The following is a 24,846-nucleotide window of genomic DNA, read 5'->3' as shown; positions in this document are numbered from 1 at the left end:
CCTCCTCCCCTTTTCGCTAACCTCACCGCTGATGGCAAGCCAGTAGACACTCGAAGCAGGAGGTATAGTCTGCAGGACAGGACGTTTATTAGGTCCGAAGTCCAGCGTCTCTTGCGGGAAGGAGTCATAGAAGCCAGCAATAGCCCCTGGAGAGCTCAGGTGGTGGTCGTCAAAAGTTCCGGATGGTGGTTGATTACAGCCAGACCATGAACCGGTTTACACTACTTGATGCGTACCCCCTTCCCCGGATTGCAGACATGGTGAATCAGATTGCGCACTGCCGCGTGTTCTCCACGGTGGATCTGAAGTCTGCATACCACCAGCTCCCAATTCGCCCGGAGGACCGCCACTACACGGCATTCGAGGCAGATGGCCGCCTCTTCCACTTCCTCCGGGTCCCCTTCGACGTCACAAACGGGGTTTCGGTGTTCCAACGAGCGATGGACCGAATGGTGGACCAGTACGGGCTGCGGGCCACGTTTCCGTACTTGGACAACATCACCATCGGCGGCCATGATCAGCAGGACCGCGACGCCAACCTCCACCGATTTCTCCAAACCGCCCAAAACCTTAACCTCACTTACAACAAGGAGAAATGCGTTTTCTGCACTACCAGGCTAGCCATCCTCGGCTACGCCGTGGAAAACGGGGTCCTAGGGCCCGACCCTAACCGTATGCTTACATCTCCCTCACCCTCACTGTCCCAAGGCCCTCAAGAGGTGCCTTGGATTTCTTTCCAAGTGCCAGCGGGAAGGAGTCCCGGTTTCCCACTGGTGGGAACACTAAGGTTCAAAATGGGACGATTGTACCCAATATTGAATTTAATTGTTTCAACAGGCTCAGGGCTGAATGCTTGGCTTGTGTCCAAGATATAGTTGTCTGAGCGAGCAATACATTATTGTTTTGAGATTTTGAGCTGAGTTCTTTGTGTTCTTGTTGTTTTTGTTGTTATTAACAATCACATTTTAAGCTTGGAAAGGCCAGAAACGCTTTGGTCTGGATTCTCCGCATCCCACACGGAAATGGCGGCCGCCGCGGGGGCGGAGAATCCATGTTCCCGCAGGAAATCGGGACCGGCGGTGGTTCACCGACTCTGCGGGCCCCGATAAAGCGGAATACTCGAGGAGTACATCGTGCCGCCTGGGACCAACCTGAGGCCATTGCCAGAGGCCCGCTCAGCCATTCTCCTCCCTCCGACCGAGCGAAGCCCCGACGCCGTGGAACTAATGTGCTCCAGCCGGTCGGGATGCTCACCTGGCGACTGCGGACTGTCTGTGCGGGGGTTGAGGGTCGGGCGCGCGGCCGATCTGGGGGTCTCTTTTGTGGGTCTAGCTTTGCGGTCCTAGTCCGCCACAGAGCACGGCGCAGCCACTGGAAGCCGCCGCCGCGCTCATGCGCGCCCTCTGACCCGGACGTGCGGGGGCCTGTATCTGCAGCAAAAGCTGCGAGATTTACTCTGGGTCCCTGCAGGGTTGGGAATTCGTGTCCCTTTGATGCCAGGTTTTCTGGCGTAAAACTCTACCTTTCTGATGCCGGCGTGGGGACATCGTCCCAATAATGGATAGACCAGCTCCTATGTTTAATTTTGGTGCTGGTTCTGTTATACACCATGGGCTGGATTCTCCGACCCCCCCGCCGGGGGCCAGCGTGAATCCCGCCCCCGCCGGGGGCCAGCGTGAATCCCACCCCCGCCGGCTGCCGAATTCTCCGGCACCGGATATTCGGCAGGGGCGGGAATCGCACCGCGCCTGTGGCGGGCTCCCCCCTCCCCCCGGCGATTCTCCGGCCCGTGATTGGCTGAAGTCCCGCTGCTGTAATGCCGGTCCCGCAGGCGTGAATCAAACCACCTCCCTAACCGGCGGGATTGGCGGCACGGGCGGGCTCCGGGGTCCTGGGGGGGGGGGGGGCGCGGAGCGATCTGGCCTCGGGGGGTGCCCCCACGGTGTCCTGGCCCGCGATCGGGGACCACCGATCCGAGGGCGGGCCTGTGCCGTGGGGGCACGCCAACGGAGTTCCCTCGGCCCCGGCTGGCGTGGCGCCAAAGGCCTTTCCCACCGGCCGGCGGCATGCCAACCACTCCGGGCGGCCCGACGCCGGAGTGGTTCACGCCATTCCATCCCGCCGGGACCCCCCCACCCCGCCGGGTAGGGGAGAATCCAGCCCCATATCTCTGTTTCTCGTGCACCCTGGAACACTTACACGTAACATCTAGTCCCTAACTAATTAATTCCTGGCACTTTACAGATATTTATTGATAATGCAACAATTTACGACCTGCACCCAGGTCAGGGTTTTTATACAGAGTAGTTTTGCCTTGTTAAGGGGAAACGCCAGCCCCAATCACCAGGGGAGTTCATAGTCAGCTGTGTAAGGGGGAAATCGTATGGAGCACAGTCCAGGAGTTAAGACCATAAGACATAGGAGCAGAATTAGGCCACTCGGCCCATGGACACTGCTCCGCCATTCAATCATGGCTCATATGTTTCTCATTCCCATTCTCCTGCCTTCTCCACATAACCCCTGATCCCCTTATTAATCAAGAACCTATCTATCTCTGTCTTCAAGACACTCAGTGATTTGGCCTCCACAGCCTTCTGCAGCAATGAGTTCCACAGATTCACCACCCTCTGGCTGAAGAAATTCCTCCTCATCTCTGTTTTAATGGATCGTCCTTTTAGTCTGAGATGGTGTCCTCTAGTTCTAGATTTTCCTACAAGTGGAAACATCCTCCCCGTCCACTCTATTCAGAGTTGCAGCACCTCTTCCTCTTCAAGTCAGGGGAAACATTCATGTTGTCAGGCTGAGGCCCTCTGGGTCATTTAGGGAGCAGATGACGTTTCAGCGTTGACGGGACGTGTCCGGGACGTGTCCGGGAGGTGTGTCATGCTGACAATTTCAGTGTAGAGCCATCTGATGAGTCATCTGGCATTTCTTCTTCCTGGAATTTGATGGGCAGAGAGTACTTTGATCGGCCTGGTGACCTAGTCGGCGACTGGGACCATGGATGGGCCTGCACTGGCGTATTCGGGGTCTGTTTTGGAGGCTCCCATTTGTGGCGGGGGATGTGGTCCAGGTGGTCGCTGGCTTCACGTCCCTGTGTCTGGACCGAATAGGAAACTGGGCCATTTGCCTGGAGCAACAACCCCGGGGCCTATGTGGCGCCGAAATTGCGCATGTATACAGCGTCCCCCAGTTTGAAGTTGCGCAGCTGCGAGCGTTGACCTGTGTCCGTCTCGGAGCAATCCTGTCGCTGCTGGATCCAAGTGCCCATGTCTGGGATAGCCAGACTGAGGTGGGCCTGGAGCTGACGTCCCATCAACAACTGGTGCCACACCTGTGATAGCATATGAGGGGTCATCCAGTAAAACTGAATAGAAGACAGGCAGCCACGTCTCCCAAGACCCTGTGATCAGTTTCTTCATCGCCCCTTTGAAGGTTTGGACCGCCCACTCGGTCAAACTGTTTGAGGTTGGGTGATGCAGGGTGGTCCGTCCATGCAAGGTCATGAACGACTTGAACTCCTTACAGGTGACGCGGCACCGTTATCCAACACCGACACTTTGGGAAATTTCATGGGCGCCGAATATATGCCGCAGCCTATCCACGATTGTCTCTCTGGTCACAGTTTGAACCTTGTGGACCTTGAGCCAATTTGAGTGGACATCTACCATGATGAGGATTGTGGTGCCCTGGAATAGGCCGATGACACGGGAACAAGGTTTTTTTCAGCCATTCTGAAGGGTGCATTGGCACATCCGGTGGGGCTTCCTGGTTCTCCTGGCATGGGCCACCTTCTCAATGTCCGAGTACATCCCGGGCCACCAGACATAGCTGCGGGTCAGCATCTTCATCTTGGCTACTCCTGGGTGTCCAATGTGGAGGTCTTGTAACAAGAGGCATGATCACTTTTGACAAAGAGTCATCGGACTCAAAGCGTCAGCTCTTTCCTCTCCCTACAGATGCTGCCAGATTTTCCAGCCTTTTCTCTTCCGCATGATCACTTGTATCCCACACAATAAGACGCCTTCCTCTGTGCACAGCTCCAGGAGCATCGTCATATAAGCCCGTAGATCATCGGGCAAAGCTCATGTGTTGGCCCCCATACTGGACAATGTGTCGGACCCCAGATAGCTGTACGTCTGTCTGAGTTAACTCTAGTATGCAAGCTGCCGTGAACGGCAAGGAATCCCATCCTCATCGCCAATGTAGAACCCAGATGGGAGAGACAACAGGACACACGATCGGGCAGAAATGAACAACTGGTTTATTACGGTATACACAAAATAACAAGAACTATAACTCCTCTCCCCGAAGGAGAGTGTCACAAGTAGGCTTACATTAACACTGCAATGAGGTTACTGTAAAAGCCCCTTGTCGACAAATTCTAGCACCTGTTCGGGTACAAAGAGGGAGAATTCAGAATGTCCAATTCACCTAACAGCATGTCTTTCGGGACTTGTGGGAGGAAACCGGAGCACCCGGAGGAAACCCACGCAGACACGGGGGGAAAGTGCAGACTCCGCACAGGCAGTGGCCCAAGCCGGGAATCGAACCTGTGGCCCTGGCGCTGTGAAGCAATGGTGCTAATCACTGTGCTACCGTGCCGCCCGAATAGTTGAGCTTTGGTTTATTTGGATGATTATCAGTGATTTTTGAATGACTCACAGGTGCAGACCTTTTATTAAAGATGCCCTTAAAAAGTTGATAAACCCATTTCAGCTGCATCACTGACACTGCACCAGCTGTTACTCTTGAACACATCAAGGCATACTTTCTAACGGACTGAAAATGAATGTTCTTTGAAGCTGTCCACTTGTATTGCTTCATGGAGGGTTTACATTTTGGGATTATGCAGATACATTTTAGTGGAAGCTTTGAATACAACTTAACCACTGTAACTTCAGGCAAACGATGATAGCAAATTCCTGACTGCACCCAGAGCTGAACACCAACCAAAATAGCTTTTAGCTTTATATGTGCTTTAATGTATTAGGCCTACAAATCTGCAAACGATACTCCAGATATGGTCTCACCGAGATGCCTTATTGCCATTATATAGAGCTAGTAATATCGAGCCTGGGTGAGACAGCATCTAGAGTATTGTGTACCGTTTTGGTCTTCGTACCTGAGAAAAGGTAGATGGAAAATTTTCCATTGAGGAAGTACAACAAATGTTCACTGAGTTAATTGCTGGGTTATGAGGAAAGATTAAATAGACTGGGCGTTTAGAGTTTCGAAGAATACAAGGCGATTTAGTCTACAGAGACAGAATTCTTCCAGGCAGGATAGATGTAGGAAGGACAGTGCCTTTGGCTGGTGAGTCTAGAACAGGGGTGGGCAAACTATGGCCCGCGGGCCGCATGCGGCCCGCCAAAGGTATTTCTGCGGCCCACCAAGTCATTAAAAAAAAATTAAAATTTTTTTTTTTTTTTAATTAATTTTTTTAAGGTTAATGGGGGGGGGGGGGGGGCTGTTGGGTTACTTACTGGTATAGGGTGGATACGTTAACTTGAGTAGGGTGATCATTGCTCGGCACAATGTCGAGGGCCGAAGGGCCTGTTCTGTGCTGTACTGTTCTATGTCCTATATGAGGCGCCCAGAATCATAACCGGGTGAAGTAATTATTTTACTTAATATACTATGCGGCCCTTTGTGAACTGTGAATTTCTGAATGTGGCCCTTGCACGGAAAAGTTTGCCCACCCCTGGTCTAGAACCTGGAGACCCAGTTTTGCCGGCCATGATAAGGAAGAAATTCCTCACTCAGGATCTTTGGAATTCTCTACTCCAGGGGACTTCGGAGGTTTAGTCACAGGGAATGTTCAAGACTGAGATGGAGAGATTTTTACATCTGAAAGGCATCAAGAGGTAATAATAATCTTTATTATTGTCTTACGTAGGCTTACATTAACACTGCAATGAAGTTACTGTGAAAAGCCCCGAGTCGTCACACTCCAGCGCCTGTTCGGGTGCACAGAGGGAGAATTCAGAATGCCCAATTCACCTGATAAGCACGTCTTTCGGGACTTGCAGGAGGAAACTGGGGAAAATCCACGCAGACACGGGGAGAACATGCAGACTCCGCACAGACAGTGACCCAAGCCGGGAATCGAACCTGGGTTCCTGGAGCTGTGAGGCAGTAGTGCTAACTGCTGTGCCACTGTGCTGCCCTTCTAACCTCCTCCAGCTCAAAAACCCTCAGATATCTGCACTGCTCCAATTCATATCATATCATATCATTGAATTTACAGTGCAGAAGGAGGCCATTCAGTCCATCGAGTCTGCGCCAGCCCTTGTAAAGATGCCCACACTTCCAGCCTATCCCCGTGACCCAGTAACTCCACCTATCCTTTTTGGACACTAAGGCAATTTAGCATGGCCAATCCACCTAACCTGCACATCTTTGGACTGTGGGAGGAAACCAGAGCACCCGGAAGAAATCCACGCAGACACGGGGAGAAAGTGCGGACTCCACACAGACAGTGACCCAAGTCGGGAATCGAACCCGGGTTCCTGGCGCTGTAAAGCAACAGTGCTAACCACTGTGCTACCACATTGATAGCGCAGGAAAATAGTATTGTAAAAGATCAACCATGATCTCACTGAAGGGCTGAATGGTCCACTCCTCCTGTTTCCTCTGTTCAGACTTCAGTGCCCTGATTATTCACTATAGATTAATAATCAATGCACCAGCCCAATACAACTTACAATTCTGCATTATCTGCATCAAAGCTTTATCGATGTAAAGTGCACGGTTCATGTCAATGTTAATTCGGTGTGAGGTGTGTACGAATACTTGAAGTGCACGATTTGGGATCGGGCGGGGAGGGGGATGCGGAATGCAAACTGGCCAATATCACTGAGGGCAAAATGGGCTGACCGCAAATCAGAAGTCCAGTTTCCATCACGCTGGTTTTTTAAAAACTTTTCACTGAATTGGAAAGTATTGTCGAAACTTTCAATCTCATACCATGTAAAAGTAAGTGAGGCTCGGGGGGAAAAAGCAGTTTGAACGATCGTTCTGCGCTCTTCAGTGGAAAGAATATTCAGTGTTAGAGGGGATTTAACTGCCAATTCATTACTACTCCATTTCACACCATAGATGGAGATCAATGTCACCTTAGAACCATAGAATAGAACTATAGAATCCCTGCAGCGCAGAATGAGGCCATTCGGCCCATCAAGCCTACACCGACCCTCTGAAAGAGCACCCTATCTGCGCCCACTCCCATGCTCTACCCCCATATCCCCACCTAACCTTTGGGCACCAAGGGGCAATTTAGCATGGCCAGTCCACCTAAGCCGCACATCTTTGGACCGTGGGAGGAAACCGGAACACCCGGAAGAAACCCACGCAGACACGGGGAGAATGTACAAACTCCACATGGACCATCACCCCAGGGGGTAATTGAACTCAGGCCCCTGGCGCGATGAGGCAGCAGTGCCAACCAACGTGCTACTGTGCCGCCATTCTTCAACTTAAAAATATATCAAGAATGTGATTGGGAAATGCAGTTTGGACGTTCTGAAATCTAGCTGGCAAAAAAAGAACAAGCAACGTGGATTAATGGAGAGTCCTCATGGTGACAACGAGAATACCTTCACATTGCAAAAATAAATATTTAATTAGCAGGGAAAGTTACAGAAAGAATTGAACAGGCGCTTACCTTTGGTAATGTGTGCGAAACTGTGCCCCTGTAATTGCACGCCGTGGGTATGTGGCAGGTGGAAGCCTCGTGGGGTCCTTTGCTGCACTGGTATTACCGACGGAGAACTTTCTATTCACCACAAAACTACTCAGCTGAAGCACCCAGCTCTGCCAAAAGGCTGCGAGATCTATCTATTTCCAACCTTTCCTCATTGATGATAGTTCTGCTCACTGTCAGCGTGTGACACTTGAAGGACACAAGGGGACTTTTGTGGTGTATGAATCAGAGTCTGCTGGAAATTTCACTCTCTTTAATTATAATGCAGGCAGTCTAGGCCAGGCAGAGCGCAAATGGAATCTCTCACAGAAGAATCAGTCACTTATTGCAAGGGGGGGGGGGGGGTTGGAAGTTGCTCTGGCAAGGAGGCAATTCATCTTGTGTTAAAGTATTTGCAAGTGCAACAAAACGCTCCTTCCATTTGGTGATTTGTCAGGGAATAAATAATCAGTTCAGAGACTCTACCTCAAGTTGTGAAAGGAGAAGCGAATCTCTGCAGAAAACTTTGCCTTCAGCAATGATTTTCCCACTGAGCCTCCTGTGATTTTTTCTCTTAGTAACATAACTGGGGTATTTTGGAAGAGGGCGCTGACTAACATGTATATTAGCTCTCTTCAAACCCGCATAAATTCTAGACAGCAAGCGGCCTGACTATATACAACTCTTATTTTGATATTTTCCTCACAGGCTTGTTTTAACGGGCTCAGTATTCCTGTTCCCCGCTGCACTGGGAATATAAACATGTGAGGTTAGCAGGTATGTCAGGAACGGTCGGCTTGCAGATGGGAGCAGCCAAGTTTTCAATGATTTAAGGAAGTAAGTAATCCCAGCGGAAAAGTTTGTCATCTTTCTCCACGGCTAGGATTCACGTATCCGATTCAATTTTATGTTTCTGGCCTCGCGGAGTTGTCGAAATCAGAATCATACCGCAGAGACTGAGGCCATTCGTCCCATCGTGCTTGTTCCAGCTCTTCGAAAGAGCTGCCCAATTAGGCCCACTCGCCAGTTCCCCCCCTCACAACTTTTTTTTGAAGTACTGTAACTCTTCTCTTCTGAAAGTTACGATTGGCTTGGCCGTTGCCAATTTTTCAAACAGTGCCCCTTCAGATACCAACACGCTGCATGGAATCAAGATTCTCCTTGACCTGCCCCTTGCTCTTTTGCTAATTAGCTTAAATCTGTGCCCTGTAGTTAACAACTCTCTTACCACTGGAAATGACCTCTCCTTAGTTAGCCTACCAAAACCACTAATGATCTGAAGCACTTTGATTAAATAGGGCGACAAGGTGGCACGGTGGTTAGCACTGCTGCCTCACAGCGCCAGGGCCTTGGGTTGAATTCTGGCCTTGGGTGACTGTACAAAAGTATATTTCACACATATGCGCAATATTATACCAAGTTTGTTATTTACCAATAACACAACCACGAAGAAACAAACTGATCTATTTTCAAAGAAAATAGAGCAGTTTCCTACCATTGAATTGAAGGGACTGTTAACACTAACTCCAGACTTCCTATCTGATCACTGTTCAGTTCTGCAGCTGTTTCTGAATCTGCATCGGCATCGGATGAAGCATACAGGGTGTAGTGTTAATGAGGTCAGTCCATAAGAGGGCCGTTTAGGAGTCTTGTAACAGCGGGGAAGAAGCTGTTTTTGAGTCTGATCGTGCGTGTTCTCAGAGTTTTGTATCTCCTGCCCGATGGAAGAGGTTGGAAGAGTGAGTAAGCCGGGTGGGAGGGGTCTTTGATTATGCTGCCCGCTTTCCCCAGGCAGCGGGAGGTGTGGATGGAGTCAGTGGATGGGAGGTGGGTTTGTGTGATGGACTGGGCTATGTTCACAACTCTTTGAAGTTTCTTACGGTCTTGGGCTGTGATGCAGCTAGATAGGATGCTTTCTATGGCGCATCTGTAAAAATTGGTAAGGCTCAATGCGGATATGCTGAATTCTGACATGGTCAGACTAATGGACTCGCTTGAGTCCAGACGGGATACCCTCTTCTCCAAGGGGCTCGGAGGGTCAGCCAGTGCCACCTGGGGGGCAGTGGCATCAGTCGTCAGCTCAGAGTGTGTAATCAGGAGGACCGCCACCCATTGCCGGAAGAAGCTAAACGACCTACACCGGGTCACACGGGTGAGCTGGCATCGGTCCACTGGTACCGGTCCTGCCCGCTATCCCCAGAAGCCTTCCCCGATCACCGTGTGCCTGGCATCCCCCCACCCCTCCACCCCGAGCACATTACCACATCTGCCCGAGCACACCATAGCATCCACCAGCATACCCCAACCATGACCAGCGGTGGTAAACTCACCTATTGCCCAACATGCCTCCGCCACCACCACCTTACCCGTGATGCATGAAGCGTGCAGCTCACAATGCCCCCACTGTGCCCCCATAGGAAAAGTTGGCCCACAACAGACTGGAAAGGGCCCAGAATGGTGGCGGGCTGCCAGACCTCAGGGTCCTCACCCCCAACAAGGAATGGGCCCTGTAGTTTGCGGGGGTCACCGAAGACAGCTCAGTCATCGACGTCGAGATTGACCTGTGCTGCAGAGGTGAGTGTCCACCGGCTCTCACACAGATGACCTGTCACGCATTAGTTGTTCATGCGAGGATGATGGCCCCACCCTCCCACTGACCACATGTCCATTCTCCCACAGGATCTCCATCTGAAGGTGCCGGCCCATCAGGGGAGTCCCACCCCCTGCCTTCCAAGAGAACACCTCAGCAGCGAGCGCCGAGGATACTACCTTCGATGTGTCACAGCTGTCATCCCCACTCTCCACCAGCACAGAGACACGCACCTCAGTGGGCGTAAGTAGTGGACAGGCTTCTGGGGCACAAGCTAGTGAGCACCACACAGTTTCAGATGTACGTCAAGTGGAAGCAGGAACGTCCAGGGGAGATAGATGTCAATGTCTGCTGGATCCCAGGACACAGCTGGGTCCCAGCTAGATGTTGAGCCTCTGGCCCAGGCTATCCCGGAGCTGGCACAGTTAAAAGAGTGCAGTCGTGATATTCAGAGGGGGGATGGCAGCAACACTCCAGTGGGTCCATATTGGAGGAGTTCCAAACGCTACGGTCGCAGGAGAGGGCACCGGCAATGCATGGCACTGAGGCCAGTACTGCGAGGGTGGCGGCTGCAGTGGAGAGCCTGGAGCACGATGTCAGCAGCATGTGTGGTGGTGTCCAAGGTGTAGCTGAGTTCCTCGCCAGCATGTCCGAGTTACTGGGGGACGTGTACCCGCTGCAGGTGGACGTTCCGAGGCACTGCCGAGCATGTCCCAGTCTCAGGTGGGCTTGACTGAGGTGCTCCGGAGCATGCCTTAGTCGCTGAGGGGCATATCCTAGACACAGGTGGACATTGGCGAGGCACTGCACAGCATGGCCCATTCACTGAAGGGCATCGCTGAGGGCATCGACACCATGGTGCAGACATTGGAAAGCCACCAGGGATGATGAAGCCAGGTGACGCAGGAGCACCCAGATCTCAACCCAGTTGCCTCTCCATCCCGAGGTGGCCCTTAGTGACCGATGGGCACCGATTGGGAGGAAGGAGCACTGGAGGCCAACCCTACAGGGAGACTACGGTGGTCGGCAGCTCTCCGGGGTGCACCCACCCTGACAACGGTGCATTTCGGGGTCTGTGTGCGGAACAGGATGGCGCAGCGAGGCATGTGCCACCATCGAGTCGGATAGAGCCGTCCGGCCCCAGGCCCTACAGAGGAAGCTCGTGTGGGGCATAAAAGGCCATGGGACATGGTAAGCAGCAGGCTGCCCCCACCTGTGATGTGGACCCTGGGGACACACCTAGATGTAGCGATAGAGCACAGAGGGCTAAGCAAATAGTGGATCACTGAGAGGATACTGGAGGGAGGGAGGATGGCACCACTGGGGGCGATGAACAGTTGGAGCACAATTATACAACATTACACGCTATACATGTGACACCTCCGTCAAGTTATTCCACACTGCGGGATGGGCAGCGTCCCCTTCCTCCAGTTACCCTTCGCCCTCTCCTGAACCCAGACCCCCCGGGATCCCACTACCAGACCTGGACGCCCCCTCTCCCTCCCCAAGGGATACTGTGCAGGTGATGGGTGTGAGAGTGTTGTCAGCGGACAGACAGGAGACAGACAAAACCCCTCTCCCCAGCATACTCCCGGCAAACATCCAAGCGATCGAAAACAAGCTGGATGAACTTAACGCCAGACTTACCTCTCAGAGGGAAGTAAGAGACTGCTGTGTGCTCTGTTTCACAGACATGGCTCACCCCCGCCTCACCGAACTGTGCCATACAACCTGAAGGCTTCTCAATTCACCGGGCGGACCGCACGGCATCTTCAGGCAAAGCAAAGGGTGGAGGGGTTTGACTCCTCATCAACTCCTCCTGGTGCTTGGACCTGGAATACCTGTCCGTGAAGTGCCGCCCATACTATCTTCCATGTGAATTCACTTCAGCTATTATCACAGCGGTCTACATCCCACCCCAGGCAGAAGTGAGGAAGGCGCTGGACGAACTGTACACAGTCATAAACAACTACGAAACAGAACACCCGGAGGCCTTGTTCATCGTGGCCGGAGACTTCAACAAAGCCAACCTCAAGAGTATACTGCCAAAATTCCACCAGCACATCCCCTGTCCCACCAGGGGCGACAACACTCTTGACCACTGCTACTCAAAAGTCAAGGGTGCCTACTGTTCCATCCCCTGACCGCATTTTGGGAAATCAGACCATAAGACGGTGCTCCTTCTCCCGGCTTACAAGCAGAAACTCAAGCGGGAGAATCCAGCTAAGAAGGTCGTGCAGTGCTGGTCCGAGGAGACAGAAGAGCTCTTACGTGACTGCTTAGAGACAGTGGACTGGTCCATATTTAAGAACTCAGCGACCAAATTAAATGAGTACGCCACCACCGTCACAGACTTCATTAGCAAATGTGTGGACGACTGCGTGCCAAAGAAAGCAGTACGTACATTCCCCAACCAGAAACCATGGCTCAATCGCGAGATTGACTCCTACTGAAGGACAGATCTGAGGCGTTCAAGTCAGACGACCCTGACCTATACAAGAAATCCAGGTACGACCTCCGCAAAGCCATCCGAGATGCCAAGAGAGAATATCAAACCAAGCTAGAGTCATAGACAGACTCTCCGTGATTGTGGCAAGGACTAAACAACATAACGGGCTACAAAGCGAAGCCGAGCAGTATCTCCGGCAGCAGGACACCCCTCCCTGATGAACTTAATGCATTCTATGCTCGGTTTGAGCAGGTAACCAACAATCCGCTGTCGAGTGCCCCAGCAGCCCATAACTCACCCATACCCAGCATCAGAGCTTCCGAAGTCAGATCGGCCTTCCTGAAATTGAACCCTCGGAAGGCGACGGGCCCGGACGGGATCCCTGGTCATGCACTCAGAGCCTGCGCGGACCAGCTGGCAGAGGTGTTCGCGGACATCTTTAACCTGTCCCTACTTCACTCCAAGGTCCCCACCTGCTTCAAGAAGACCACCATCATACCGTTACCAAAGAAGAACCAGGCAATGTGTCTCATCGACTACCGTCAGGTGGCCCTGACTTCAGTCGTAATGAAGTGTTTCGAGAGGTTGATCATGAAGTGCATCACCTCCGTACTCCCAGAACGCCTTGATCCACTGCAATCCGCATACCGTCGCAACCGGTTCACAGCAGACGCCATTTCCCTGGCCCTACACTCATCCGAGAGCATCTCGACAACAAGGACTCCTACATCAGACTCCTATTTATTGACTACAGCTCCGCCTTCAACACCATAATCCCAGCCAAGCTCATATCAAAGCTCCAAAACCTAGGACTTGGCTCCCCACTCTGCAACTGGATCCTCGACTTTCTAACCCACAGACCACAATCAGTAAGAATGAACAACACCTCCTCCACAATAGTCCTCAATATATCAGGGCCCCGCAAGGCTGCGTACTTAGCCCCCTACTCTACTCCCTGTACACACACGACTGTGGCAAAATTTGGTTCCAACTCAATCTACTTGTTTGCTGACGATACGACCATAGTAGGCCGCACATCGAAAAACGACGAGTCAGAATACAGGAGGGAGATTGAGAGCCTAGTGGAGTGGTGCAGCGACAACAATCTCTCCCTCAATACCAGCAAAACTAAAGAGCTGGTCATTGACTTCAGGAAGCAAAGTACTGTACACACCCCTGTCAGCATCAACGGGGCCGAGGTGGAGATGGTTAGCAGTTTCAAATTCCTAAATTTCAAATCTCCAAAAATCTGTCCTGGTCCACCCACGTCGACGCTACCACCAAGAAAGCACAACAGCGCCTATACTTCCTCAGGAAAAGAAGGAAATTTGGCATGTCCACATTAACCTTTACCAACTTTTCAGATGCACCATTGAAAGCATCCTATCTGGCTGCATCACAGCCTGGTGCGGCAACTGCTCGGCCCAGGACCACAAGAAACTTCAGGGAGTCGTGAACACCGCCCAGTCCATCACACAAACCTGCTTCCCATCCATTGACTCCATCTACACCTCCCACTGCCTGGGGAAAGCGGGCAGCATAATCAAAGACTTCTCCCACCCGGATTACCTCACTCTTCCAACTTTTTCCATCGGGCAGGAGATACAAAACTCTGAGAATATGCATGAACAGATTCTAAAACAACTTCTTCCCCGCTGTTACCAGAGTCCTAAATGACCCTCTTATGGACTGACCTCATTAACACTACACCCTGGATGCTTCATCCGATGCCGGTGCTTATGTAGTTACACGCTAGCATTGTGGATAGCACAATTGCTTCACAGCTCCAGGGTCCCAGGTTTGCTTCCCGCTTGGGTCACTGTCTGTACAGAGTCTGCACATCCTCCCCGTGTGTGCGTGGGTTTCCTCCGGGTGCTCCGGTTTCCTCCCACAGTCCAAAGATGTGCATGTTAGGTGGATTCGCCATGATAAATTGCCCTTAGTGTCCAAAATTGCCCTTAGTGTTGGGTGGGGTGATGGGGATAGGGTGGAGGTGTTGACCTTGGGTAGGGTGCTCTTTCCAAGAGCCGGTGCAGACTCGGTGGGCCGAATGACCTCCTTCTGCACTGTAAAACTCTATGATTGTATACCCTGTGTTGCCCTATTATGTATTTTCTTTTATTCCCTTTTCTTCCCATGTACTTAATGGTCTGTTGAGATGCTCGCAGAAAAATACTTTTCACTGTAACTCGGTACATGTGACAATAAACAAATCCAATCCAATCCAATCCATACAAATCCAGGAGTTAGACTATGTCAAAGATTGAGGAGCACCAGAGGTCAGCTCACAGCGGGTTGTCATCACCATCCTGCCTTGTATATTTACCCGCTCACAGTGTATGAGGCTATCTGCTTCACCAGCAAAAATAGGAAAGCAGATATCTGAATGGGTGTAAATTGAGAGAGCGAGACCTTGGTGTCCTCGTGCTTCAGTGCATCTTTCAGCGACTGGTGTACAAGGACACCTCGGTCTTGTTGCGCATTCCCCACTTTTAATTTATTGCCATTCAAATAATCGTCTGCCTTCCTTTTTTTGCAGCCAAAGTGGATAACCTCACAGTTATCACATTATACTGTATCTGCCATGCATTTACCCACTCAGTCAACTTGTCCAGATCACACTGAGATCTCTCTGCATCCTCCTCACAGCTCACCCTCCCACTCAGGTTTGTGTCATCTGCAAATTTGGAGATATTACATTTAGCTCCCTCATCTAAAGAATTAATACATGTATTGTGAATAGCTGGGGTCCTGGCACTGCTCCTGTGGCATCCCACAGGTCTCGGCTTGCCATTTAGAAAAAGAGTGTTATTGGAGCTGCACTCATCCAGGCAGGGAGAGAGTATTCCATCACACTCCTGATTTGTGCCTTGTAGATGGTGGACAGGCTTTGAGGAGTCAGGAGGTGGGTGATTCACTGCACAATCCCGAGCCTCTGACCTGCTCTTGTTTTTACATGGCTGGTCCAGTTCAGCTACTGGTCATGGTAAGTAAAGGTAAAGTCGCCATAATCCCAGAGGACCATAGGCTGCTTTCCCCATTGAGTCGGGGGAGAGCTGACTGGTGGTGATTTTAACAGTCAACCACATTGCATGTAGGTCTGGAGCCACATGTAGGCCAGACCAGGTAAGGACAGCAGATTTCCTTTCCAAAGGACATTCGTGAACATTGATACATAGAAGATAGGAGCAGGTGGAGGCCTTTTGGCCCTTCGAGCCTGCTCTGCCATTCATCACGATCATGGCTGATCATCCAACTCAATAGCCTAATTCCCCTTTCTCCCCATAGCCTTAGATCCCATTCTCCCCAAGTGCTTTATCTATCCGCCTCTTGAATATATTCAAAGTTTTAGCATCAGCTACTTCCTGTGGTAATGAATTCCACAGGCTCACCACTCTTTATGTGAAGAAATGTCTCCTTATCTCTGTCTGAACTGGTTTACCCTGAATCCTCAGGCTGTGACCCCTGGTTCTGGACACACCTATTATTGGTAACATCGTCCCTGCATCTACCCTGTCTAGTCCTGTTAGAATTTTATAAGTCTCTATGAGATCCCCCCTCATTCTTCTGAACTCCAGCGAGAACAATCCAAACCAATCAATCTCTCCTCATACGACAGTCCCGCCATCCCTGGAATCAGTCTGTTAAACCTTCGCTGCACTCCCTCGAGAGCAAGAACATCCTTCCTCAGAGAAGGAGACCAAAACTGCACACAATACTCCAAGTGTGGCCTCACCAAGGCCCTGTACAACCAAATATGTTTTACGACAATCGATGATAGTTTCAGGGTCACCATTGCTGAGACTGGCTTTCAATTCCAGATTTGTTTGAAAATTAATTAAACTCTTTTAATTAATTGAACTCCACCAGCAGCAATGGTGGGATTTAAACCTGTCCCCAAAGTATTAGCCTGAGGCTCTGGGTTATTAGTCCAGCAACATAACCACTGTGCCACTTTCTTCCCTTAATTCCAAGAGTAAAGTACACAATCCATTTGATGTAGTTCCTGTCTTCTGCCAATAACAGACCCAAAACACAATGAAGATTTCAACTAATAAAACAAAGACCTTTAAAAAAGGCATTGGCCTTAAAGGATAAATCACAGAGGTGCCTGAAGTGTAATAAGATACAGCAGATACACTTAACAATGGAGCACCAGTTAACAAAGAAAGAGCTCACGTCAGAAAATTGTTTTATTAAAGATCGGCCTTGGGATTTTATGTACAAATCTAAATATCTAAATACAGCTCTTCGCATCAACATCCTGTAAGGACTCGATCCCATTCTCCCAGTTTCTTTACATCCATTGCATCCGCTCTGATGATGCCACTTTCCAAAATGGTGCTGATGACATGTCTTCATTCTTCCTTAATCGTGGTTTCTCACCAGCTATGGTCGACAGGGCTCTCAAAAGTGTCCGACCCGTCTCCCGCGTCTATGCCCTCACCCACTCTGCTCCCTTCCGGAATCAGGAGAGGGTCCCTCTTGTCCTCACTTTCCACCCCACCATCCTCCGCAAGCAAAGAATCATCCTCCGCCAGTTCTGTCAACTCCAGCATGGTGCCACCACCAAATCCATCTTCCCCTCACTCCCACTGTCAGCATTCCATGGGGATCATTCGCTCCGGGATACCCTGGTCCACTCCTCCATCACCCCCAACACCTCACCCTCTTCCCACGGCACCTTCCCATGATGGAAGGTTTAACATCTGCCCCTTCATCTCCTTTCTGCTCACCATCCCAGGCCCTCAATACTCTTTTCAAGTGAGGCAATGCTTCACGTGCTTCAATCTAGTCTATTGCATTTGCTGCTCCCAATGTGGTCTGCTGCACATTGGAGAGATTAAACACAGACTGGGTGACCGCTTTGCAGAACACCTCCTGTCAGACCGCAAGCCGGAGCAGCACGGTAGCACAATGGTTAGCACTGTTGCTACACAGCTCCAGGGTCCTGGGTTCGATTACCGGCTTGGGTCACTGTCTGTACGGAGTCTGAACGGGGAGACACGTTCTCCCCATGTCTGCGTGGGTTTGCTCTGGTTTCACCCCATTTTTTTTCTATCAGTTTATTTCATTTTTTCCATTGATCCAGGTACTCTCACAGTCCAAAGCTGTGCAGATTAGGTGGATTGGCCATGTTAAATTGCCCTTAGTGTCCAAAACAAAAGGTAGGGTGGGGTTCCTGGGTTGCGGGGATGGGATGGGATGGGATGGGGTTGGGTGGGGTGCTCTCTTTCCAAGGGCTGGTGCAGACCCAATGGGACGAACGGCCTCCTTCTGCACTGTAAATTCTATGATTCTATGAAGCAGGACCTATTAAGCTTTGAGACAGGGTCATCACGGTAGCACAAGTGGCTAGCACTGTGGCTTCCCGGCGCCAGGGTCCCAGGTTTGATTCCCCACAGGGCCACTGTCTGTGCGGAATCTGCATGTTCTCCCCATGTCTGCGTGGGTTTCCTCCGGGTGATCTGGTTTCTTCCCACAGTCCAAAGACGGGCAGGTTAGGTGGATTGGTCATGCTAAATTGCCTTTAATGTCCAAAAAGGTTAGTAGGGGTTATAGGGTTTTGGGGATAGCGTGGAAGTGAGGGCTTAAGTGGGTCAATGCAGACTCAATGGGCTAAATGGCCTCCTTCTGCACTGTATGTTATCATAGAACTTACAGTGCAGAAGGAGGCCATTCGGCCCATCGAGTCTGCACCGGCTCTTGGAAAGAGCACCCTACCCAAGGTCAACACCTCCACCCTATCCCCATAACCCAGTAACCCCACCCAACACCAAGGGCAATTTTGGACACTAAGGGCAATTTATCATGGCCAATGGACTGTGGGAGGAAACCGGAGCACCCGGAGGAAACCCACGCACACACGGGGAGGATGTGCAGACTCCGCACAGACAGTGACCCAAGCCGGAATCGAACCTGGGACCCTGGAGCTGTGAAGCGATTGTGCTATCCACAATGCTACCGTGCTGCCCCTATCTGGACTCAAAACGTTAGCTCTTTTCTCTCCCTACAGATGCTGCCAGACCTGCTGAGATTTTCCAGCATTTTCTCTTTGAACCCAAACCTTCCTGTCGCTGCCATTTCAACTCCCTGTCCTGTTTTCATGTTCATCCTTGGCCTGCTGCAATGTTCCAGTGAAGCCCAGCGCAAACTGAGGGAACAGCACCTCAACTTCCGACTAGGCACGTTACAGCCTTCCGGACTTTATCATTGAGTTTCACAACCTCTGGCTGTGAACTCTTTCCTCCACTTTCACCCCATTTCTATTTCTATCAGTTTATTTTCATTTTTTCCATTGCTCTGTTTCTCCCTCACCATTGTCCCCCACTCCACTCGGGCCAACTGTTCCCAGTCCCTAGTTACACTTTGACATACAGCTGACCTTGATTCTGCCATTCACACATTCTAATCTCTTTATGTGCCACTATCCGCGCCCTTTTTAGACTTAATCATCCCAATTGACATTCCTTTTGTCTTTCCTCGACATCTTTGTCAATCTCCATCTATCACTGACACCCTATCCCAGCCCCACTGTTCCACGCCCCCTTCCCCCCTCCATAACTGTACAAATGTGATCCTATTTCCAGTTCTCTCTAACTTTGAAAAAGAGTCATCCAGACTCGAAACGTTAGCTCCCTCCTCTCTCCGCAGATGCTGTCAGACCTGCTGAGGTTGTCCGGCATTTTCTGTTTTTGTTGGAATCTTCTGTGCACGATTCCGCTACTCTCGATGCTTTTAACGTGGCAACTGGCTTCAGAAGCTGCCGAGATAGGACAAGCAAAGTCAAATAACCGCCCCCCCCCCCCCCTCTCCCCGCAACCCCACTCGTCACTGCCACCCCCAACATTGACGCCTTTGTTTCTTTTGGAACAAGGTGTAAGAAGTGAAGAAGGGTCTGTGGCAAAACATAAGCCCCAGTCAGCAGGTGTCTATTGACAAGACAGTCTGAAGGTGGGCTGTTCTTTTCACCTTCCTTTGGGAAGGCAAGGCTTCGGAAGAGTCAGATGTGTTTTTTTTTTACTTGCAGCACAATCTGCAGAGTGTACAGGTACTTGGAGCTGTGACTGAGGAGAGAAGAAGCTGGCTTTGGACAGTCTGAAGGGAGATTCAGGTTTGGGGGGCCTCTTCACTGGGTTCAAGCTCTTTTCACACCCAGCATCTGTGGTGAGTACCAGAACAAATTGGAGTGATTGAAACCACCGGCAGGGCGAGTCCCTTTCACACAGCAAAGCAAAGTGAGATGCGGCCGCCCTGAGCAGCAAGCCGGTTGACAAATTGAGCATTGAAATAAATTAGTTACACTTCTTCGTCAAACGCAGCCCCGGAACAAGGAAACCCCAAGTCGTTGGAGTGCAAAGGGTTCATGGCTCTGTTGTGCAGTTTACAAAGTTAGACGTGATTAAACTGATAGCTTTCCGCTTGATTTTCAAAGAATGGCAGAGGTGAAAGCTCTTCTGAACCGCACAATCATTTAAAAGTCATTACCAGAAGATTTGAACTACAAAAGCAAATTCATTTAAACATGACAGAATCTATTTCCTTGTGATAATGATGTTCCGGAGGAAGGAATGGCGTAGAATCAGAATTACCAGTGAAAAATACTGGATTACAGATTTAAAACACAGCCTGGAAGTCTTGAAAAGTATTCTTCCATTGCAGATTATGCGTTTATAAATCTCATATTTCTTAAAGGTGGCTCATTATTGCCTGGAATGTTTTCCAAGCTTCCCACTGATAACCCGCTACTTAATTCGGGACTGGTGAATTATTTTAATCTTCTAATTGGGCTGCTTTCAATGATCTCATTGTCACAGTATCCTCAGTACGTTCTGTTCAGGTCAAATAATTGAGTGTCTTTAAGACAGAGATAGATAGATTCTTGATTAATAAGGGGATCAAGGGTTATGAGGAGAAGGCAGGAGAATGGGGATGAGAAAAATATCAGCCATGATTGAATGATGGAGCAGACTCGATGGGCTGAGTGGCCTAATTCTGCTCCTAGGTCTTATGGTCTTAAGAGGGAGTGGGGAGTAATCAGTGTTCCCACTCCTTCAGAATTCCTAAAGTTCAGGAAAAGATGAATGACAGTGCAAAGGCAGAATTAAACAATCCAGTGACCCCGTTGTGCTCGGCGTGGATACGGTTGCAAAGGGTGAATCATAGGAGAGCCCCAATAGGGCTCCAAGCTGGGCCGATCATGAGTCACCCAACTCACTCTGCGCTGCGCAAGCTCCAGAGAAAGGATTCCCCCTTTGGAAGACTATGGGCGGGATTTAACGTGATGCGGGACCGGAATTTCCCGCCGGCATGAACCGCTGGTAAATCCCACCCTATGTTCTCCCGCCGGAGCTGAATTGCTCACATGAATTTCTCACACTGGGAGTGCAAGTCAGGAAGCCATTCCCAATGCCCACCATCCTGCCTCCCCGTCCACCTAAATAAAGAGAACCCCCCAGAGATCCGCTATATGAAGCCACCCACCCACCCACCCCAGAGACACTCCCTGTCAGATCAGATGCCCCAGAGAAGATAGACACCTGTCAGGAAGCCCCCCCAGAAGGAGACGCCTGTCAGGAAGCTCCCCCCCCCCCCACCGCCTCAACCCCACCCCCACACCCACCCCACCCCCACCACCCCCAGCAGAGAGACCCCTGTCCGGAAGCTATAAATCAGTCCAGACAGAATATAAATATTAAGCTTTGATTGACAGCCACTGGCCCAATTAAACAGAGTTACTTAAGTACTTTCCATTCATCTCCCTTCACACTTGAGTGGGTTTAAAGTGGTCAGCAGTGAAACTAATAGAAAGCACTTAACTCTGTTTGATGTGGTCTGGGGGTGCCAATCAAATCTTGATGTTATAAACATTGCTGTTAGTTTCACAGCCCCTCTTCTGAGGGGCTTCCTGACAGGGATCCCTCTTTTGGGGGTCTTTGGGGAGGGTCTCTTTATTTTGGGGTTCTCTGTAGGGTGTCTCTTTATTTAAGGAGCCTGTTGTCTAGTGTCAATTGTCTTTGTCTCCCGCGGCTGCTCTTGAATGGCTCAGACACTGGCTAGGCCACTCTGCCACTTTGGGAATTAATACTTCGCCCAGGGACACCACTGATAAAGACACTGTGAAGAATATTTGTGCTTCAAATGCATAGAGATCCAAAATAGGAGGATATAAAAAGTAGCAGGGGCTGGTGGACACACAAAAAGAGACACAGACAGAGTAACAGCTTCTCTCAACACGACGGTCATTATTTCTGGTTCAAAATTATATTCTCAGCAGCCAAACACGAAATTGTCAAAGTGCTGTAAAGTTGGAAGAAAATGTGGGCGCAGCACATTTGCTATTAGCAAAGGTAAGCAAATGGCATTTCCTTATGCATTGTGAAAGCTTTGCAATCTCCTCCAGCCCTACAATGCTCTGAGGGTAACTGCATTCCAATTCTGGCCTCATGCACAAGCTCAATTTTAATCACTCACTGGTGACAGATTAAAAAGACCTGGACCTCTTCCCCTAAACATATCTTCACTCCATTTCTCCTCCTTCAAGACCTTTCTCTTTGATCAAGCATCTGCAGCCGCCTGCCTGAATATCTCCTCATCATGTGTTTCAGTGTAAAAGCCTTGTTCGATGGTATGAAAGCAAATTACTGCGGATCATGGAACTTACATCGTATTGACAGTGCAGAAGAAGGCCATTCAGCCCATCGAGTCTGCACCGGCTCTTGGAAAGAGCACGCCACCCAAGCCCACACCCCCACCCTATCGCCACAATCCAGTAACCCCACCCAACACTGAGGGTAATTTTGGACACTAAGGGCAATTTAACCTACACATCTTTGGACTGTGGGTGGAAACGGGAGCACCCGGAGGAAACCCACGCACACACGGGGAGAACGTGCAGACTCCACACAGACAGTGATCCAAGCCGGGAAGCGAACCTAGGATCCTGGAGCTGTGACGCAATTGTGCTAACCACTATGCTACCGATGCTGGAATCCGAAACAGAAAATGCAGGAGAATCTCAGCAGGTCCGACAGCATCTGTAGAGAGAGAACGTAGCTCACCTTTCAAGTCTATTAAGAGTCATCCAGACTCCATTCTCACTCCACCGATGTTGCCAGACCCGCTGAGATTGTACGGCATTTCCTGATGTTGTTTGATAACCTCAAAAGTTAGGCTTTGAGGCGTTGAAGGCGCATTTAAATGCAAGTTGTTGTTATCTGTGAGAACGGCTCTTGAGCAAGTCGTTGGCTCTGCCATCTTTGGTCCTTGGCCAAAGCTTTAGACCAAGGCAGGCCTCATAGTTTCCAGATGACCTCTTCAGATTGTAAGACCTTGTTCGACCAGCCTCCTGGCACCAGTATTGAAATTCAAATGCCAGGGTACAATGGGAACTTTATTTCTTCCATTTCTGTCACACCCTTCGGGGAGTTGGAACTCAATTGGCGTCGGTTCCGCAGAACAATAGGTCATATGTCACGTACTCCACTTGACCACATCGAGAAGCATTTTCAAGGTTGCTTGACGGCCCGACAATCCAGCCTTTTCAAGCAGATGGCAAGACGATGAGGTCGGCAGTTCGTGTCGATTAACTTGAAAGCAATATTGTTCTCTGTTTGAAGTGCCCTCAAAGGGCAATGGTATCAGATGCAATGGAAGAAAAGCAGCCACTCATGCCAATGTATGTGATGACACACTGCAGTCTGCCTGGGAATTAAGCGTTTGCTTTCATTAATGGCCACCAAAGCTCCAGCTGCAGATTAACACTGTGGGAATTGCTGGCAGGGAAGGGGAGTTGGAAGCCTCAGCTCAGAGCTCACGGATATAAACCACTGACATCCAGACAAAAGTCTCTGGCCTTCTTGGGATGTTGCTCATGTCGGAACTTGACGCATCTCTTAAGCTCCGACAGACCTTCAACCATGCAGAGCGCAAATACAATTATGCACCAGAGCACTGACACTCAAAACCCATGCATAATTCTTAGAGATGACAGATCAAATATAGCCAGTGGAATCACCAATTTGTGCAGTGATCTATGCGCATGGCAGCTATGTGTATGCTGGAGTTGTTAAGACATTAAAACTAATTTCCATCAAGTTGAGTGCATTACATTTTAAATTCTCCCCGAATAATAAAGAAACTAGCCTTGTCAGATAGAACGAGGAGCCTGTAATGAAAGATGTTAATCCCACTTTCCACTTAACCTTCTGCAGACTGTGATGTTATTCGACACTGAAATGGGAATACAAAGCAGCTGGATTTCAATTTGTTCAGAGAACATCTTCCAGACTCACCCGTACCTTTGTGCTAATATATTTGCTCCTCTGCATTCGCAGAGAATCCTGTCAAATCCTTTTGATTGGGCGTTTCTGTCATTGGAATGGAGCATTTTGTTGTGAGGATCCAGAGACAATTCAAACAGGCGCAGCAGGTGAAAATGATCCAAGACAGGACGGTTTTGTTCAAACTTTACATCCACAGATGCCATAAGGGTTTAGGGGGCGGCACGGTGGCACACTGGTTAGCACTGCTGCATCACAGCGCCAAAGGCCCGGTTTCAATTTTGTCCTTGGGTGACTATGTGGAGCTTGCATTTTCTCCCCGTGTCTGTGTGGGTTTCTTCCGGGTGCTCCGACTTCCTCCCGCAGCCCAAGGATGAGCAGGTTAGGTGGATTGGCCATGCTAAATTTCCCCAAAGGATCCAAAGATTAGGTGAGATATGGGGTTACGGGGGAGTGGGCCGAGGTAGGGTGCTCTTTCAGATGTCAGTGCAGACTCGATGGGCCGAATGATCTCCTTCCGCACTGTAGGGATTCTAAGCGAGAGTGAGAGGAGGGGGGGGGAAACCTCATGTGGAGGGTTAATTCAATGGACCGAATGGCTTGTTTCCACGCTGAAAATTCTACATTGATTTGGTATTTGAGGAGGTGCCACATCCATGCAGCCCAAAAGTAGACTCAGACCTCAGGGTCTAGGCCTCTCAGTGGACTCCCACAAAGGTCATCTCAGACAAAAGGATGTGGAAGTCAGCTGATCACCACAACCTCAGCTGTGGATTCTGGGGATACACCTTGACGTAGCAGGAGGGTGAGGAAGAGAAAGAAATGATGGGTACTCAGTGGG

At 50.2% G+C, this 24,846-nt stretch overlaps 1 protein-coding gene across 1 annotated transcript in view; it reads right to left on the bottom strand.

Annotated features, from left to right (window-relative positions):
• Positions 1 to 7,879, bottom strand: part of LOC119972235 (cadherin-7-like) — a 134,352-nt gene extending 126,473 nt beyond the window's left edge. Inside the window, 1 exon segment of the mRNA XM_038808620.1 lies at positions 7,667 to 7,879. The gene's annotated coding sequence lies outside the window, so the exon portion shown is untranslated.
• Between the last annotated feature and the right edge of the window lie 16,967 nt (positions 7,880 to 24,846).

This window comes from Scyliorhinus canicula, chromosome 10 (genome assembly GCF_902713615.1).
Source record: "Scyliorhinus canicula chromosome 10, sScyCan1.1, whole genome shotgun sequence".
NCBI lineage: Eukaryota > Metazoa > Chordata > Chondrichthyes > Carcharhiniformes > Scyliorhinidae > Scyliorhinus > Scyliorhinus canicula.
Note: the sequence above shows the minus strand (reverse complement) of the source record. Positions and strands in the feature narration are given on the sequence as shown.